The sequence below is a fragment of the Artemia sp. Qi Xiang Cuo genome, chromosome 18 (assembly GCF_049724085.1).
Source record: "Artemia sp. Qi Xiang Cuo chromosome 18, ASM4972408v1, whole genome shotgun sequence".
Taxonomy (NCBI): Eukaryota; Metazoa; Arthropoda; class Branchiopoda; order Anostraca; family Artemiidae; genus Artemia; species Artemia sp. Qi Xiang Cuo.
Window position 1 is genome coordinate 60374567 of NC_142811.1, and position 21903 is coordinate 60396469.

Genomic DNA, 21903 nt, shown 5'->3' on the forward strand with positions numbered 1-21903 from the left:
TCATTGGAATGGAAATTAAATGCTCTAGTGCTCTTTTTAAGTGACCAAAAAAAATGGAGGGCAACTAGGCCCCCTCCCACGCTCAATGTTTTCCCTAAGTCACCTGATCAAAATTTTGAGATAGCCATTTTGTTCAGCATTTTCGAAAATATTATAAGTATGTCTTTTAGGATGACTTAATCCCCCGAAGTTCCCGGGAGGAGGGCTGAAAGTTATGAACTTTACCCCATGTTAACATATAGTATTGGTTATTGGGAAGTATACAGTACCAACGTTTTCAGGGGAGATTTTTCCTGGTAGTGGGGGGGGGGGATCGGGCAGGGACTTACGCAGGAGGACCTCTGGGCCGGGCCCCCCCCCCCCGAAATCTCATGATTTTTTTCATTTTCCCATAATTTTCTGATTTTTCTCACAGAATAATGGGTTTGAAGGGTTTTGCCCCCTCCCTTCTAAAAAAATTGGGTCCCCCGATACAAATTCCTGCGTACGTGCCTGGGGTCGGAGGTTTTGTAGGAGGAACTTTCCATGAAGGAAGTTTTCATGGGGGAAGGGACATTGCTATGAAGGGGACGCCGGACTTCCCAGCATTTTTTAAAAAAAGATCAGACATTAAAAATAAAAAACAAGTTTTTCAACTGCAACAGCAGCAACATCAAAACTTTAAACGAACAGAAAATATTACATACATGATTGGGTTCACCCCTTAGTCAATACTTCGCTCTTTAAGCCAGAGATTTTTTAGTACTTTCATAAGAGCTATTTATTCTAATTAACGGCCTTTGTGATTAAGCGGTCATTTTTAAGGAATTGGAACAAAATTAGAACTTTTGATTAAAGAGCAAGGTATTGACTAGGGGGCGAACCCCCTTATATACCTATTAAAAATATATGAATATAGAAGTTCGTTACGTAAGTTAATTCGTAGTCCGTTGTTCTATTCAATTTCATGAGCCAAACTCTGTACTTTTTAAAATGTTGTAGTTTTTTAATATTCTTTTTTCATTTTCCATTTATTGTTGTGGTATAAAAAATTTGGATTGTTGGTTCAATTAATTATAAGTTCATTAAAAATTAAGTATTTAGTTACTACTTATAATAATTTGCAAGTTCCAAATGATGTCAGGAAAGAGATATTTAAAAAAATGTTGTCCAACTATAAGTTATATTATTGTTTTCAGGTCGTAGTTAGGTTGGGCTCTGAAGAATATTCGGGTAAAAAGAATTTTCCACATTTTCTAGCTTCCTTCAATTTTGGTATATGAAAAAACTTGAAACAGTGATATTGCAATAAGCCTTTAGCTGCAATTTACACCAAAAGGGTAAGATAATTATCAAAAGCATCAAAATTAAAAATTTAAAATGTATACTTCAATGAAATAATATCCTTCTTAATAATTTAAAATCGATAATCCGTGGAAAGTGGATTTCTTTAGTATTGTTTGTGAATGATTAAAAGATGATGAGTGACAGAAAACATTTTTGAAACTAAACAGAACTTTAAATTTAGTAAATTGTCAAATGTTGTCAAAATGTAATCGCTTAGTTTAACTCAGGTATTGAACCTTTGGTAGATATATTGGTTCGAAAATAAACTATTCCCGTAAAATCTGAACTAATACAGGTTTTTGACCGTAAACTCTAGTATTTGCTTCATAGTGTTCTCAATCTTTTTAGGATGTGTGGCATGTGTGGGGGCTTACTGTCAAGGAGGAGGAAGAGCTTCACGCTACTTGTAATGGGAACGATACCTTCGAGATTACACCTGAGGAGGAGGAAGAGCTCCTCCTATGTACATGTAGATCAGAGGATCTCTTGCGGAATGGGTCTTCGGATCGACTACCGAACCCTAGACTTCGAGTGCGAGCGGATTTATTTACGGAGGTGTCTCAATCTGAGGAGATACCCTCTCTCATAAATATCATGCTTGTGGAGGAGGACGAGGTTCAAATAATTCAACTTCCTGAGATAGAATACATAAAAACAGTGGTAAATATCACAATAGAATAAATATTTGAATGTTGTTTTTTTGTTAATTTGTTTATTGATAAAATGTATATATATACAATAATGTCTTTAAATCTTCACTTTAGATTTCTTCTTCTTCGGTGTATAGGCAACTGACGTGAACCACTAATGCTGGTAAATCATTTGGATTCACTGTATATTGATCTTGATTGACTGCAAAGTCAGGGTCACATTTTCTGCAGTACAATGTAGCTTCAATCTTGTCATATCTCTTTGTATAGTCAATGATACTATTTGCATTCATATTATGAAATTCACGAGTTTCAATCTGTCTATTTGAAGCAATATCACATACAGTGTTTTCAAGTGGTGAATCACATTCGGTAACTGCCAAATAAAAATCACTTGGTTTATAGTCATAGTAGGCAGTGTCATCACAGCGATGACGTAGAAACCAGATTGTCTTGTTACCCCAACAGTTGAATCGTGGACCAGATTCCTCTTCCCAGAATAATTCAAATCCACGACGATACCAATCTCGTAGAAATACGTCCAATCATAGCGGGGTAAGTATTCTCCCACTGATCACTTTTATCATTTTGACAATTGTAGCACAGGTGTCCTCTAGGGTGATAGTCACACACCTCCTCATGACATGAATTACATCCTTTAATTTGTAAAGCATAGCCTCTATGTAAATTGCAAGGATTACATAATTTACACTTTTAACTATAGTCATCAATAATTGTACAATTCTCACATTGAGTCCAACTACCAAGAGTGTACATGCACAATGGGCATATATAGAACATTTTTGGTTTCCGATGTCAACTCTCTCACAGCTAAAACGAAACTGATCTTCTTCGCTCGATAAATTCAAAGTGTAGGAAAGGGGAGAGGAGTAACTCTGTGACGTTACCTCTTTTGAAGGAGGAGCCATCTACATTGGCAGTGAAAGTATATCCACAATATGATTCTGCTTTGTTCCAATTAATATATCAATAAATTGAGTATAAGCATTTGAATCACATTCTAAAAGTTTCATACAATAATCCAATGGGGGAGAATCAGTTTTCATTATATTGTCAAGTATTCCTTGAGAGAATATCCTGCGTTGGAGATAACTCGAGAAAATCATCATCCAAAATCAAATGTTTTCCATAAAGACTAGGTTTTATCTAATTCTCTCTTTCTCAAATTTATTCATTTTTCCGTCTTTTCACTCTGACTGCTGACTCTAGACTGACCAGAAAAAAAAGTTGGCCGAAAAGGAAACACGTGATCTTACTGGTCCCCGGAAACTCATAACATTTGGCTCGAGCAACAGGAAGGAAGTGTCATTAACATTTGCCTCGAACAACAACAGGAAGGAAGTGTCATTAACTTTGCCCGGAAACTCATAACATTTGGCTCGAGCAACCAAAGGAAACACGCGATCTAACTGTTCCCCGGAAACTCATAACATTTGCCTCGAACAACAACAGGAAGGAAATGTCATTAACTTTGCCTCGAACAACAACAGGAAGGAAATGTCATTAACTTTGCCCGGAAACGATTTGATTAATGACTCAATAATCCATGAAAGTGACAAAATTCCTGTTTTTCAAATTCTCACTGACAAAATCCATAAAACAGACATAACCATCCAAGAAAACAGACATAAATGTGACAAAGTTCCTTTTTTTTCATTCTCACTGACAAAACCATAAAAACATCCATAAATGTGAAAAAATTCCTGTTTTTCAAATTCTCACTGACAAAAACCATAAACCACGTGGTTCTATGCCCATATATGGTGTACTGATCGGAGTCAATATGGCATCTCTACTTTTTCCAACGAAAATACGTAAAATACGATGAAAATATGTTCCCATGATTCTAATTCATATCCTTCAATTAGGGAGGTCAAGGCTTGGCAAAAAAAAGGGAATTTCCAGTGAAAAAATAACAAATATAGCTAATAATATGGATTTTCATTGTTTTTTCCAAAGAAAATAAGAAAATGCATATGAAATTGGTTTCCAATGATTCTAAATTATATGATTTAATTATGGATGTAAATGATTGGGGAAAAAAAGGGAATTTTAATTTAAAAACTCACAAATATATCTATGAATAAGACTTTACAGTGTTTTTTCCAACGAAAAAACGAAAAATAAGATGAAAATACGTTCCCAAGTTTTTAATCCATATCCTTAATTAGGGAGGTCATGGCTTGGGGAAAAAATATGAATTGTCAGTGAAAAACTCACAAATATAGCTCTTAATATGTCTTTTAATTGTATTTTCTAACAAAAATACTCAAAATACGATGAAAATACGATCATATGGTTCTAATTCATATTCTTTCATTAGAGAGGTCAAGTCTTTGCAAAAAAAGGAATTGTAAGGGAAAAAATAACAAGTAGATGTAATTCTTTTGATGTTAAGTTTGTTTTGCAATTCAAATACTCACATTCATATGAAAATATTTTCTGAAGTCTATAATCAGTATCCCTCCAGTAGATGTGCCAATGATTTTCAAAAAAAGGTATAGTTTTGGAAAAAATCACATGTAGATAAAATATTATTTATTGGCATTTTATTTTTCCACGATTATCCTCAAAATGCGATGAAAATTCTTTCACATTGTTTTATATAGAATCTTTCCAGTATTGATTTGATGTCATTGAGAAAAATGGTTTTGTATTTGAAAAAATCAAAAGCATATAAAATACAAGTTCTATTCATTGTGTTAACCTCTATCAAAAATATAAAATATATAACAATACGTTCGCTATGATCTAATATCTATCTTTCAATTATGGAGGTCACGGTTTGGCAAAAAAAGGGATTGTAAGTTAATATATAACTTATATAGCTCGTCTTATGCTTTTCAGTGTTTTTTCTAAAGATAAGAAGAAATCCAATATGTTTACTCGTACCAATTGTTCTATGAAGTTTCTGGTCTGTATGTAGTGCGTGGCTCTGCAAAAAAAGGAATTGTCATAGAAAAAACTAACAAATACATAACATAATATGTCTTTTAATTGTTTTTTAAAACTAAAAAACGAAAACAACGATTAAAATACGCTAAAATTGTTCGTTGAAATTTCCGGCCATGTGGGAGGTCTAGGCTCTGCAAATCGATATGTATTGTCGTTGAAAAAATATCAAATATATCTCTTTGTATTGCATTTCTTTGTTTTTTCCATCGTAAAAACGCAAAAAACTATGAAATATAGTTACCAATGTTCTAATTAATTACCTTCCATTATGGAGTTCAAGTCGCTTCGAAAAAAAGGGAATAGAAATTTTCTATCTCAATAATATATAACAAAAAATTGATGGTCTGATATGTTAACAAAGTAAATACGAAAACTACGAATAACATGAGTTCAACAGGTTTTAATAATAAACATACACTTTTGGTTTGAAATCACTTTCGAAAAAAAAGGAATTGTATGTGAAAAACAGAAGAATATAGATATAAATATGAATTTTCATTGTTTTTTTCCAACTAAATAACGAAAAAACCCATGAAAATACTGTTAACTGGTTCTAACTAATATCATTTAATTAGGGAGGTCAAGGCTTTGCAAAAAAAAGGAATTTTCAGTGAAAAACTCACAAATATAGATCTTACTATGGATTTTAATTTTTTTTTCCAACGTAATTACGCAAAATACGATGAAAATACGTTCCCATGGTTCTAACTCATATCCTTCAATCTGCGAGGCCAAGGCTTGGCAAAAAAAGGAATTGTCAGTGAAAAACTCAAAAATAAAGCTCTTAATATGGCCTTTCAGTGTGTTTTCCACAGAAAGTACGCAAAATACGATGAAAATACGTTTCCATGGTTTTAGTCTAGTAGCTCTTTACTTTTAGTTGAAAATGTCCTCTTGTGAAAAAAAAGTTTTTGTCACTCTAACAAGTTTATTGCTATACATAACTTTGCAGAAAATTTAAGTTTGAACAATTATTCGTTATTATTTCAGCACATGTTTGATTTAGTCTTGTAACTCTTTACTTTTAGTTGAAAGATGTTCTTATGGAAAAAAAGTTTTTATCACTCTAATAAGTTTATAGGTAAACATGACTTTACAGAAAATCTTTAAAGAAAGTTTTAAATATTATTCATTATTATTTCAGCACATGTTTGATTTAGTCTAGTAGCTCTTTACTTTTAGTTGAAAGATGTTCTCTTATGGAAAAAAAGTTTTTGTCACTCTAATAAGTTTATCGCTAAACATAACTTTAAAGAAAATTTAAGTTTGAACAATTATTTGTTTTTATTTCAGCACATGTTTGATTTAGTCTAGTAGCTCTTTACTTTTAGTTGAAAAATGTCGTTTTTTGGGTTATGGAAAAAAAGTTTTTGTCACTCAAATAAGTTTACGATAGTCTTAACCTTGCAGAAAATTAGTTTCTTCTAGTTTCAAGGTCTAAGTACAGATTCTAAGTAGGTTTTAACTGCACTGCTTGTTTGGTGGGGGGATGAATGACCAGAAATGGCGGATGGACCTTTATTTGACTGGGACAGATTTTGATTCTGAAGCTATTTGTCATAGTCCGTTGTTCTATTCAATTTCATGAGCCAAACTCTGTACTTTTTAAAATGTTGTAGTTTTTTAATATTCTTTTTTCATTTTCCATTTATTGTTGTGGTATCAAAAATTTGGATTGTTGGTTCAATTAATTATAAGTTCATTAAAAATTAAGTATTTAGTTACTACTTATAATAATTTGCAAGTTCCAAATGATGTCAGGAAAGAGATATTTAAAAAAATGTTGTCCAACTATAAGTTATATTATTGTTTTCAGGTCGTAGTTAGGTTGGGCTCTGAAGAATATTTGGGTAAAAAGAATTTTCCATATTTTCTAGCTTCCTTCAATTTTTATATATGAAAATCTTGAAACTGTGATTTTGCGATAAGCCTTCAGCTGCAATTTACACCAAAAGGACAAGATACTTATCAAAAGCATGAAAATTAAAAATGTAAAATGTATATTTCAAAGAAATAATAGCCTTCTTAATAATTTAAAATCGATAATCCATGGAAAGTGGAATTCTTTAGTATTGTTTGTGAATGATTAAAAGATGATGAGTGACAGAAAACATTTTTGAAACTAAACAGAACTTTAAATTTAGTAAATTGTCAAATGTTGTCAAAATGTAATCGCTTAGTTTAACTCAGGTATTGAACCTTTGGTAGATATATTGGTTCGAAAATAAACTATTCCCGTAAAATCTGAACTAATACAGGTTTTTGACCGTAAACTCTAGTATTTGCATCATAGTGTTCTCAATCTTTTTAGGACGTGTGGCATGTGTAGGGGCTTACTGTCAAGGAGGAGGAAGAGCTTCTCGCTACTTGTCATGGGAACGACACCTTCGAGATTACACCTGAGGAGGAGGAAGAGCTCCTCCTATGTACATGTAGATCAGAGGATCTCTTGCGGAATGGGTCTTCGGATCGACTACCGAACCCTAGACTTCGAGTGCGAGCGGATTTATTTACGGAGGTGTCTCAATCTGAGGAGATACCCTCTCTCATAAATATCATGCTTGTGGAGGAGGACGAGGTTCAAATAATTGAACTTCCTGAGATAGAATACATAAAAACAGTGGTAAATATCACAATAGAATAAATATTTGAATATTGTTTTTTTGTTAATTTGTTTATTGATAAAATGTATATTTATACAATAATGTCTTTAAATCTTCACTTTAGATTTCTTCTTCTTCGGTGTATAGGCAACTGACGTGAACCACTAATGCTGGTAAATCATTTGGATTCACTGTATATTGATCTTGATTGACTGCAAAGTCAGGGTCACATTTTCTGCAGTACAATGTAACTTCAATCTTGTCATATCTCTTTGTATAGTCAATGATACTATTTGAATTCATATTATGAAATTCAAGAGTTTCAATCTGTCTATTTGAAGCAATATCACATACAGTGTTTTCAAGTGGGGAATCACATTCGGTAACTGCCAAATAAAAATCACTTGGTTTATAGTCATAGTAGGCAGTGTCATCACAGCGATGACGTAGAAACCAAATTGTCTTGTTAGCCCAACAGCTGAATTGTGGACCAGATTCTTCTTCCCAGAATAATTCAAATCCACGACGATACCAATCTCGTAGAAATAAACTAAATTACGTTTAGGATTCTTTCCAATCATAGCGGGGTAAGTATTCTCCCACTGATCACTTTTATCATTGTGACAATCGTAGCAGAGGTGCCCGCTAGGGTGATAGTCACACACCTCTTCATAACATGAATTACATCCTTTAATTTGTACAGCATAGCCTCTATGTAATTTGCAAGGATTACATAATTTACACTTTTCACTATAGTCATCAATAATTGTACAATTCTCACATTGAGTCCAACTACCATTGTACATGCACAATGGGCATATATAGAACATTTTTGGTTTCCGATGTCAACTCTCTCACAGCTAAAACGAAACTGATCCTCTTCGCTCGATAAATTCAAAGTGTAGGAAAGGGGAGAGGAGTAACTCTGTGACGTTACCTCTTTCGAAGGAAGAGCCATCTACATAGGCAGTGAAAGTTTATCCACTATATGATTCTGCTTTGTTTCAGTTAATATATCAATAAATTGAGTATAAGCATTTGAATCACATTCTAAAAGTTTCATACAATAATCCAATGGGGGAGAATCAGTTTTCATTATATTGTCAAGTGTTCCTTGAGAGAATATCCTGCGTTGAAGAGATAACTCGAGAAAATCATCATCCAAAATCAAATGTTTTTTCCATAAACACTAGGTTTGATCTAATTCTCTCTTTCTCAAATTTATTCATTTTTCAATCCTTTCACTCTGACTGCTGACTCTAGACTGACCAGAAAAGAAAGTTGGCCGAGAAGGAAACACGTGATCTAACTGTTCCCCGGAAACTCATAACATTTGGCTCGAGCAACAACAACAAATACTATTTCTGGATCATAACATTTGCCTCGAACAACAACAGGAAGGAAGTGTCATTAACTTTGCCCGGAAACTCATAACATTTGCCTCGAACAACAGGAAGGAAGTGTCATTAATATTTGCCTCGAACAACAACAGGAAGGAAATGTCATTAACTTTGCCTCGAACAACAACAGGAAGGAAATGTCATTAACTTTGCCCGGAAACGATTTGATTAATGACTCAATAATCCATGAAAGTGACAAAATTCCTGTTTTTCAAATTCTCACTGACAAAATCCATAAAACAGACATAACCATCCAAGAAAACAGACATAAATGTGACAAAGTTCCTTTTTTTTCAAATTCTCACTGACAAAAACCATAAAAACATCCATAAATGTGACAAAATTCCTGTTTTTCAAATTCTCACTGACAAAAACCATAAACCACGTGGTTCTATGCCCATATATGGTGCCCCCTGGAGTATAAGACCCCCTTCTACTGATTTCGGGGGGCCAAGGCCCAGAGGCCCCCCTGCGTAAGTCCCGGCCCGACCCCCCCCCCCCCCATTACCAGGAAAAATCTCCCCTGAAAACGTTGGTACTGTATACTTCCCAATAACCAATACTATATGTTAACATTGGGTAAAGTTCATAGGTTTCAGCCCTCCTCCCGGGAACTTCGGAGGATTAAGTCATCCTAAAAGACATACTTATAATATTTTCGAACATGCTGAACAAAATGGCTGTCTCAAAATTTTGATCAGGTGACTTTGGGAAAACAATGAGCGTGGGAGGGGTCCTAGTTGCCCTCCATTTTTTTGGTCACTTAAAAAGAGCACTAGAACATTTAATTTCCATTCCAATGAGCCCTCTCACGATATTCTAGGACCACTGGTCTGGTACGATCACCCCTGGGGAAAAAAATTAAAAATAACTACGCACCCGTGATCTTTCTTCTGGCAAAAAAGGCAAAATTCCACATATTTGTAGATAGGAGCTTGAAACCTCTACAGTAGGGTTTTCTGATACGCGGAATATGATGGTGGGATTTTCATTAGGGTTCTATAACTTTTAAGGGATCTTTCTCCCTTTTTCAAAAATCAGCCAAATTTTCTCAGGCACCTTTCTTTTGATGGGTAAGATTAAACTCGATGAAACTTATATATTTGAAATCAGCTTAAAATCCAATACTTTTGATGTATCTACTTTTCTCAAAATACCGTTTTCTAGAGTTTTGGCTACCATTGAGCCGGGTCCCAATAACCAATACTATATATTAACCAAAGTTCATATAATTATCCAGTAAGCTTATCGCAGATCATTTCTGGTCTTCGTTCTCGGTGCGAACAAAAAGCTCCTCCCACTTTTTTCTGCATTAGCGGGTTAGTCTGTTTCTGATTGTTTCCAACAAAGTGCATTATTCGTAATAGCGGGTTTCCACTTGTTTCCGATTAGATCACAGTCTGACTTGTCTACCCGTGAAAAGATCTGATGCCGCCTATGTTTCTATCTGCAAAAACGTTCTCTGGAGCACTCGCACCTTGGTCTGGGGTTTTATAATGGGTGAGATAGTGAAAGATCATACTTGATAATTATATAAACTGTGATGTTAACATTGGGTAAAGTTCATAACTTTCAGCCCTCCTCCTGGAGGCTTCGGGGGATTAAGTCATCCTCACAGAAATGGTTATTATATTTCGACCATGCTGAACAAAATTGTTATCTCAAAATTGTGACCGGGTTATTTCGGTAAAAATTGAGTGTGGGAGGGGGCCTAGTTTCCATCCATTTTTTTGGTCACTGAAAAAGGGCACTAGAAATTTTAATTTTCGTTACAATGAGCCCTCCTACGATATTCTAGGACCACTGGGTCGATACGATAACCCCTGGGAAAAAAATAAAATAAACACGCACCTGTGATCTTTCTTCTGGCAAAAAAGGCAAAATTCCACATTTATTAGATAGGAGCTTGAAACCTCTACAGTAGTGATTTTTGACACGCGGAATATGATGGTGTGATTTTCATTAAGATTCTATAACTTTTAGGGGGTCTTTCCCCATTTTTTTTATAATAAGCCAAATTTTCTCAGGCACCTAACTTTTGAAGGGTCGATACGATCACCCCTGGGAAAAAAAAACAAAAAAAAAACAAAAAAAAAACAAATAAAAAACCATACGTGAACTTTCTTCTGGCAAAAAATGCAAAAATCCACCTTTTTGTAGATAGGAGCTTTAAACCTCTAAAGTAGTGTTCTCTGATACGCTGTATATGATGGTGTGATTTTCATTAAGGTTCTATAACTTTTAGGGGGTCTTTCCCCCTTTTTTCGAAAACCAGCCAAATTTTCTCAGGCGCTTAACTTTTGATAGGTAAAATAAAGCTTGATAAAAGTTGTTTATTTGAAATCAGAATTAAAATTTGATTCTTTTGATGTATTTATTGGTATCGAAATTCCGTTTCTTAGAGTTTCGGTTACCATTGAGCCGGGTCGCTCCTTACTTACAGTTCGTTACCACGAACTGTTTGAAAACCTATCTTTCAAACGTCACATTGATTTTATTAAAATAAAGATATGAAGGAGTCTCGGTATTTTAAGGAAACTTAGACATACTTTTCCTGGATCAATTTTGAAAATCCTTTTTCACTGCTTAATCCAATCTTACGTTTCTTACTGTCCAATAGTGTGGATGTCAACCTTTCCTTCACTGTTAAAACTACTTTCTAAGGTTTACAATAAAGCTAGACACAACATTCAGGAAACTAATCGTTCATTAGTTATTCCATTGTATGATCTTGAGTCACTATACATTCTTCATGCGCATGCTTTACTTTTTCTCAGCTTTACGGTTACCTCCCCCGGGCCCTAAATATTTCGCCATATTTTACCACTAACCATGTTAATTATGATCTTTACAATTTGACAAATCAAATTCAAGCTGCAGTTACTCCTTGTATAAGGCCAAATTTTAATCTTCTAATGACGATTCATATTGTTTGAATTAAGCTGCCTAAATCGGCTCGAAGGTGCCACTCATTTAGTTCGTTTAAAAAAATTGTTAAAAATTCTTTGGCTTCGTAGAAGTTATTTTTATCTTTTTTTTATTATTATAATTTTTTCTATTATTATTATTTTTTTTTATTCTATTTAATCTACTTAATTAATTTAGTATATTTATTCTATTTTTCCTATAGTTTTATTTTATCTATATTTTCTTTTCTTCTCCTTTTGCTTTGCAGCCTGTGAGTAAGTGATTATTTTAAATTTTCTTTTGTTTTTCAGCTCTGAGTAAGTAACTTGTTTGTCTTCCCCGGTTTTTACAGGACAACGAGACTTTGGGGGGAAAATAACATGCATCATTGTATGTGTATTTAATGAAGAATAAATCTTATCTTATCTAAACCGTTAATGCAAGCTACGCAAGCCATTCTACATTCAATATTCTACAAAAAACATTATTCTTGTCACAAACCATTAAAGGAGATTAATTTCTTTTGTTTTCAGATGAATCAGACTTTTCCTGAACGTTAAGTAATAAATATTTGTGTTGCAAGTCTTTGAACTTCTTTGAAATTTATGAACTTAGATAACGAAATTTCATCAGATGTCTGTCTATATTTTTAACTATCAAAACCTACAAGCCTGAGAAAATTTGTCTAATTTTTTATACGAAATTTCTTTATATCTATCTCTTGCTTTTTCTTTACCGATTCAATTTTAGACGTGGAGATGCCAGGGGTAAATTTTCGCCAGGATTGAATTTCTCAAAGGATATTTTTGTGGGGAGGGTGGTTTTTTCGTAGAGGTGGAGCCAGGTGTCTTGGCGTTATTAAAAAAACGATCGGAAATTAAATAAAAATCAAGTTTTTTTTTAACTGAAAGTAAGGAGCAACATTAAAACTTAAAACGAAAAGAAAATATTACGTATATGATTGGGTTTACCCCCTAGTCAATACCTCACTCTTTAAGCCAGAGATTTTTTAATACTTTCATAAGAGCTGTTTATTCTAATTAACGGCCTTTGTGATTAAGCGGTCATTTTTGCTTTTGCGGAGACATATAGCAATCTCCATGTTATTTGCGGAGACATATAGGAATCTCTATGTTATTTGCGTACGCCTCTACACCTTTTCAAAGAGAGTGACTAACCTCTCACATGGGCTTATACTTTTACGAGACATATAGGTAAACATTTCTACGGGACGTATACACCTTTTCAAAGAGAGTGAGTATAACTTGATGGGTGGTTGGGAATTGAATAAAAGGAATAGTTTTCTTTACAATTCATATTAGTAAGAGAATTGAATTCAAAGAGAATAGTTTATTTGAGAGGATATTAGTAGAGAAAAACTGAGTGGTGCATTTACATTATTGGAGCTTAATGATGAAGTCGACAACAGCAGCAACGATATACGAGTACCCAAAGTGGCTGTGGAAATAACCGCTGGCTAAAGACTATGTCTTGAATGGGACACTATGTATGCTAGATACGTGATATCATTAAGCAAATTTAAGCAGGAGGAGCAACTATGTTTTGCTGGAAAAGTGAATATTCTCCATATAAATATACTTCGGTCACCATTAGATGTCCTATCGAAATATATTGATGAGAACAAAATGCATCAGTGAATATTATTATTGTAATTACGTTCAATAAAATTGTTTCTAAATCAATGGTATTTTTTTCTTTCTATAGTAGACTAGCGTATATTTTTTTAGAGTAGAAAAAATTCTGGTTAGTCTGAAGTTGGTTGTGAGAGTGTTAGGACTAAAAAAAAATGAATAGATTCGAGAAAGAGCGAATCATATGGAATCTAGTGCTTATGGAAAAACATTTGATTCTAGATGACGATTTTCTAGAGCTGTCTATTCAAAGAAAGATATTTTCTCGGGGAGCACTTATTGTCGTAAGAAAAACTAGTTCTCCATCATTAGATTACTGCCTGGCGCTTTTACTTCATGTTTCAAATGTAGATATACATTTTATTAATAGATCGATCACATGAAGGAAAGACGATATTGCGAGTAGGCTTTTAAAAACTATTTTTGAAATTTAGGACTTTTTTCATGAGAAAGACGGTGCTCAAGGATGATTTACTCCTCTCTCTCTATCTCAGACAATTTTTGTTGTTGCTAGCTCAGTTTCATTGTGGCAGTGAGAGTGTCAACACATAAAAAATGTTCCATACATGTCCGTTATATATGTACTCACTGGGGAGCCGGTCATCATGTGAGAATTGCACAATGATTGATAAGTATGATGAAAAGTGTAGATTATGCAACCCGTGTAAATTGCATAGAGGATATGCTGTACAAATTAAAGGTTATAATTCCTGTCTTGAAGGGGTGTGTGACTCTCACACTAGAGGACACCTATGCTCCAATTGTCACTATGATAAATGTAATCAGTGGGAGAATACATATCCCGGCATGATTGGAAAGAACCCTAAACGTGATTTTAGTTTATTGCTACTAGATTGGTATCGTCATGGTTTTAGATTGTTCTGGGAGGAGGAACCGGGTCATCGATTTAACTGTTGGAACAACAAAAGAATTTGGTTTCTACGTAATTGTTGTGAAGACAATGGGTGTTATGATTATAAGCCCACTGATTTTTATTTGGCTGTGACGGAATATGATTCGACACTTGAGGACACTGTTTGTGAAATTTCTTCAAACAAGCAAATTGAAACATGTGAATTCTATAGAATGAATGAGAATAGTATCATTGACTATACAAAGAGATATGACAAGAGCGAGGTCGCACTCTACTGTAGAAAATGTGACCTTGACATTGCAGTACATCAGGATCAGTACACTGTGAATTCAGATAATCTACCTGCAAGAGTTGTTGTCGACAAATACCTAGTAGTGGATGAAATCTAAAGAGTAGAAAAGTCGTCTTATCATGTTAATAAATTTTTGTATATTAATAAGCAATTTCACATACATTTTTAGAACATTTTATTCGTAGGGCACTAAATTCAATATTAAATACGCTTGTAAGTAACTAGAAAGCCGTTCAATCGAGGTAAGTCAACCTAGATGTTCAGAAACTGCTTGTAGGTATAGCCACGACATCTGAACATGAAAAAGAGTAGTGCATGAAAGCCACATGTCTTAGTCTTTAAATCCTGTACTCTTCGTTGATTTTGAATTATGGTTTTCCCACTGCTTTCAATAAAGTTGCTGATGTATGGCGTGTAGAATTTATACGATAGGCCAAGAGGATAAAAAACTTCAATATTCTTCGATGTTTGAAAGATGCATAGCCAATGGCCGGTCTTCAAAGTCGATGGACTGCTATTAACAATGATTAGGGTATTGTTAACAATTGGAATTTCTTCAATGAAGTCCGAAGGTATGCAATAGGAGTTGTATTGGAACATGTATGGATCTATACTAAATACGTTGATTATTTGGTTTGTGTTCATGGTGCTAAGTCTAGTAGAACACTGCCGTCGGGTGTGATTTCCCAATAGGTTTCAAATTGACTCAGTGATATTAGCATGATACTCTCAGTCAGAGCATCGGCAAATGTACACTCTAAACAAACACTCCCCGTATGTACTATACTCATATCCTGTGTGCCAGACAAATCCAAAACAATTACCCCATGATTTTTTGAAAACATTGAATCGGTTATTCCATTTTCAAATAGTTGAGAGTCATGATCTAGGGATTGCATGGTCAACTCGTACAGGGTTCTATAGGATATTTTTGTCAAATTATAGAGCGTACAGTGGAATAACATTCACTTTGCACACGAAACTAGAAGGATCGAAAAGATTAAAATCATGGGGGGATTCAGTCCATGATCCAATAGAACTGCCATTCTTCACAAAGGCAAAACCCAATTTTGATTGGATTTATTTATATTTAAATGGTGAATCTCTATAGGTACGAGAAACAGCGGCACTGTGACGTTGATATGTGATTGTATTGGGAACAAGAAGTTTAATGTTGTTACCATTGGATCCTAGCTTCTCCACTGCAAATGCAACAGAGCTCATAACCTGTTGTTTTCGGACGTGGAGAATTGCCGATGTGATAATTACATTTGCATCGGGTGCTGCAGGAAGTGTTTTTCTCAAAATAAAATTCGATGGTGCCATCTGTAACTTTATGTCAATCTTGACATTGGGGGGTAGCCATTGGGATATATTGAATATCTCATGATTTAATTTTCCAACCAGATGATACTCCTGCGTCACTGCAGTAGTCAACTCACCGTCAGTATCAACACCTGATCTATATTCACAGCCCAATGATTGTCCTCTCATCTCCTTGTACGCCTTTGGTGTCATCATCATAAATTGTATGTAGCTTGCATAGTTTGATAAATTAGTGCTAGTGCTCACCAAAGTTCTATAAATGAATCCATTAAATTGTCTAAATGGACTGTGTAGTATACACCTCTCGCAAGACAGACCTTCGCCGGTAGTTGGAGTCGTTTTTTCTAACTCATTCTTCCCCACGGCATTTGGATAAATAAGTGTTGACGACAAATCAGTAAAGTAATATCTGTTAAAAAATATTTGAAAGTGTAAATTTTCCAAGAGGGGTTGTTGGGGATGGAATTGTTCATAGCAGCAATACTTGACACTGACATCAACATTTTCAGCATTGAATAGATTCAATGAGGAACTGATTGATGGACATGATTCCTTGTGGGGGAGATAAGTCATCTTAAGAGAAGAAATCCTTCTTTGATCTAACAATCTTTTTCTTTTTCCTCTTCTGCTTATTAGCCTTCGTTGTTTTATTTCTCAAAGTCCTTGTTGATGTCCTTTGCTTTTCTGCCTGGCTGGAGACTGTTGAGTGAATGACGCGAACGCATCCTTTTCAATCCCTCCCAATTTTGTCTAGATTTTAATTGTTCATCAACGGCTCTTGCTGAAGATCTAATATTTTCCTTAAAACTCTCCTTGAAATTCTTGCCCGACCCCCAGTCCTGTAGCCGGGAGCCAGCAAAATTTGATGCAGCAGGTACAAGATATTTTCTGGCAAGGGGTAGTGCAGAACAAAATAGCCTAGCCAGCTAGCTACCAAGACTATAGCAAGACATTGTAGTACGACGCTTGTAGTAGTCCAAACCATTGCCTATTTGACTTGGACTCAAATCACCAACATAGAAATTGATATCAGGGTAAACAAATAGAATTCTCCTATGCTTCTTTCTTGGTGAGGGGACCGTAGCCGACGGCCGGTCGATACTAGCGAGTAATTACTGCCAGATCTTTTGTTATTGCAAAGGATCAGCCCACTTCACTTTTTAGTACTCTGTTGCAGAATTCCATCTATAGAATGTTTCCAGGGACAGATTGAAGATTTGGTAGAGTTTGGTAATGAGCATGTTCAAGGGTTGTTTTTCGTTCAAGAACACGTAGAAGGGGTACATGTTAATAAATAACTCTCACTGTTTCCATACAGGATGCATAGGAAATCGTGAAAGATTCCGATGTAAGATCAATAGATCGATCTGCAAAAATAACTCAACTACTCCTAAAATCACATAATGCATTTCTCCCATTTATAAGATTTTGTTTGTAACCACGAACGTCTCTTAGACTGTCATTCAGAATAATTATGTCAATTTCAACAGGTGAACTATTGTAAATCCTATCATGTTCCAATGAATAATTAAAATGAAATGTACTATTCCTACGATATGAGATTTTTCTATTGATTGTACGACGAAAATCTCCCATATTATCATATTCAATATATTTCAATTTGGCATGTGGATATTCGCTAGATTTAAGTGCTTCAACCCATTCATAGTCGACAAAGAGTGTCCAATCGAATGGTATAACTTTTATATCATACAGACGATCCTTTCTCAGGATGTCATATGTATTTTTGAGAATACAAACGACAAGAGCCACTTCATACGCACCGCCAAATTTGATGGTGGGGGAGAGTTTTGTCCAAAAATCACTTGTCGTATTCAAGTCGTTGTAGCCCACCAAACCAGACTATACCCACCAAATCAGACTATACCTAACAAACTAGACTATACCCACCAAACCAGACTATACCCACCAAACCAAACTATACCCACCAATCAAGACTATACCCACCAGACCAGACTTTACCCACCAAACCAGACTATACCCACCAAACAGGACTATACCCCCAAAACAAGTAGTTACCAACAAAAAATGTAAAAAAACCCCAAAAAAGTGTTAAAAACAACAACCAGACAATCAAAAAAACAAAAGACAATTCAAAAAACTAACGTATAAACACACCAAACCAGACTATAAACACCAAACCAGACCAGAACCACAAAAACAGAAAATCCCCAACAAACCATACAATCCACAACAAACCAGAATATACCCACCAAACCAGACAATACCCACCAAACCAGACTATAACCACCAAACCAGACTATAACCACCAAACCAGACTATACCCACCAAACACGATTCTACCCAACAAACCAGACAAGACCCAACAAACCAGACTCTCCCCCCCAAAAAAGACTCTACCCCCACCACAAGACTATGCACCCACACTCAGACTATAATCACCAATCCAGACTATACCGACCAAACCAGACTATATCCAGATTAAGCCAGACTATATCCACCAAACCAGACCAGTCTGGTTTGGTGGATATAGTCTGGTTTTGTGGGTATAGTCTGGTTTGGTGGAGTATAGTCTGGATTGATTGGTAGATTCATGTTTGTTGGGTAGATTCTTTTGTGTGTGTTTGTATCTTTTTTTTTGGGATTTTTCTGTCTTGGGTTGTTTACTCTTTCGATGTTGTAAAAGTCTTTTTAGTATGTTCAAGTCAGGATCGTTTGCACTAGAATTTTTTGATTTGGATGGTCTGGTTATGTGGGTATAGTCTGGGTTTGGTGATTTGTGTCTGTTTTGGGTAGGATAGTCTGTGTTGGGTGTTATAGTGTGGTTTGTTGGTGTATGTCTGTTTATGTCGGTATAGACTTGTAAGTTAGGTCAATACTTTTTATGGGGGTTACTTCGTTTTATTATGGTATATTTTGTGTGTGTGGTATAGTCTGTTTTGGTGGGTTTGGTGGGTATAGTCTGGTTTGGTGGGTATTAAATGGTCTGGTGGGTATATTCAGCTGCCGAGGGTTTCTTCGTTTGGGGGGGGGATGGTCGGGTTTGGTGGGTATAGTCTTTTTTTTGGGGGATTGTCTGGTGTGGTTTTTAGTTTCTGGTTTTTTTTGTATTTACGTGTTATGTGGGTAAATTCTGGTTATTTGGTTATTTTCTGTTTATGTGGTTATAGACTGGTTTGGTAGGTACTGTTTTGTTTGGTGGGTTTAGTCTTGATTGGTGGGTATAGTTTGGTTTGGTGGTATATTCAGGTTTTGGTGGGTGAGCCGGACGTTTCTTGCAGCGTCGCTCGGTGGGTGTACACGGTGTTTTGGGCTTAAGAATCTTGTTTGGTGGGCATTATTATTGTTTTGTGGGTATAGTCTGGTTTTGTGGTTATAGTCTGGTTTGGGTGGGATTGTCTGTTTTTGTTGTTATTGTCTTGTTTTGTTTTTATAGTCTTGTGTTGTTGGTATATACTTTTTTTGTTGGTAAAGTCTGTTTTTGTGGGTATAGTCTTTTTTTTTGGGTATTGTCTGTTTTGGTGTGTAAAGCCTTTTTATGTTGGTCAAGACGTGTTTTGTGGGTCTAGTCTGGTTTGGTGGGTTTAGTGTTCTTTGGTATAGTCTGGTTTTGTGTGTATAGTATGGAGTTTTTGGTATCGTCTGTTTTTTTTTGTAGCTCCTATTTGTGGTGTTATTATCTGGTTCGTGTTTTAGATGCTGGTTTTGTGTGGATATTCGTTTTTTTTTTTTATAGTCTGGTGTGGTTGTTATAGTCTTGTTTGGTGTTTATTTAATTGTTTGGTTGGTATAGACTTGTTTTTTGTGTATATTCTGGTTTTTTGGTTAATGACTGGTTTTTTGGGTATATGCGTGTTTGGTGGTTAGAGTCTGGTTAGGTGGGTATAGTCTGGTGTTGTTGTTATAGTCTTGTTTTTTGGTTATAGTCTTTTTTTGTGGGTATTGTCTGGTTTTGTTTTTATTGTCTTTTTTTTTTTTTATTGTCTGTATATTAGTGTATAGTCTTTTTTTGGTTGTATATTCTTGTTTTTTTGTTATAGTATTGTTTTGTTGTTATAGTATGGTTTGGTGGGTATAGTCTGGTTTTGTTGGTAGAGTCGTATTTTGTGGGTATTGTCGTGGTTGTTTGGTATTGTCTGTGGTGGTGGGACATTACGGGTCTGGTAAAGTATGTGGAGTATGTTATATATTTTATCTGATTGTATGTTCCGGTTTGGTTGTCATAGTCTGGATTGGTATACTAGGGTTTGGTGGGGATAGGTGTTTCAGGGTGGTATAGTCTGGTTTTGTGGTGATTAGTCGGGTGTTTTGGTTATAGTCTGGTTTTTTGGTTATATTCGGTTTTTGTGGTTATTGTCGTTTTTTGTGTGTATTGTCTGTTTATTTTTGTATAGACTTTTTTTGTTGTTAAATTCTTGTTATTTTGTTATTGACTGGTTTTGTGGGTATTTTATGGTTTTGTGGGGATAGTCTGGTTTGGTTGTTATAGTCATGTTAGCTGGAGCAATTCGGGTGTGGTGAGTATAGTCTGTTTTGGGCGGTAAATTATGTTTAGGTGCGGATAGTCTGGTTTGGTGTGTCTAGTCTGTTTGGGTGCGTATAGTCTGGTTTGGGGGGTCTAGTCTGGGTAGGTCCGACGAGTCTGGGTGGGTGGTTCTGGTCTGGTTGGGTGGGACTAGTGTGGATTGGTTGGTAAATTGTGGTGTGGTGGGTCTAGTCTGGTTTGGTGTTTATAGTCTGGTTTGGTGTTTATAGTCTGGTTGGGTGGGTATAGTCTGGTGTGGAGTGTCAAGTATTAGTTGGTGGGTAGAGTATTTTATGTTGGGTATTGTGTGTTGTGGTATGTATAGTATGGGTAGGGGGTTTGCGTCTTTTTTTGTGGGTATTGTATGGCTAGGTGGGTATAGTATGTTATTGTGTGTATAGCCGTGTTTTGGGGGTATAGTCTTGTTGGGTTTTTATAGTCGTGTTTGTTGGGTATTTTCTTGTTTGTTGTGTATAGTCATTTTTGTTTGTTATAGACTGGTTTTTTTGGTAAAGTCTGGTTAGGTTGTTATATTCTGTTTTTGTTGGGATAGTCTGGTGTTTGGTGTATTGTCTGGGTTTTTGGTTATTGTCTTGGTAGGTGAGTCAAGAGGGTTTTGTTTTGCAAATTCTGTTGTTGTGGGATAATTCAGGTTTGGATGTTCTAGTATCGTTTGGTGGGTATTCTCTGGTATGGTGGGTATATTCTGGTTCGGTGTGTATAGTCTGGTTTGGTGGGTATTGTCTGGTTTGGTGGGTATAGTCTTGATTGTGGGTAGAGTGTGTATCGGTGGTTTGTATGGGTCTGGGTGCAGATTGACTTGGTTTGGGGGCAGAATCAGTATAGGTTGTTATGCTCTTGTTTTTAATGTCTGATTTTGATCCTAATGAATTTGTTGATGTGTAAAGTCTTTTTTCATTTGTATATACTTTGTAGGTTGGTTGATAATGTTTTGTGGTGTCAAGTCACTTTTGGTATAGTATGGATTTTTTGGAATAGTATGGGTACGATGGTATAGTCTGGTTTGGTATAGTCTTGATTGGTGGGTATAGTCTGGATTGGTATGGAGATTATGGAGGTGATATTTCCATGCTTCCCATCTTTTCACTCTGGAAAAGACACCTTAAGTGCCTAAAACACTATGATGGTATTATCAAAATATATTCACAAAAACCCTGGACATAAAATTTAGTTTTCTAAATCTGCTAATTTAGTTTTCTAAATCTGCTAAGTCTGCTAATGCTATTAACTTGTTATTATAGTGATATCTTATGAAATCAAGCTTGAAAAAACTCATAACCTAAATTAGTGAGGAGAGAAAACTATGAAGATAGGATGGTTTAGAGGATTAGTGAGTAAGTGAAAACTATGAGGTCCAAGACTCTGTTTA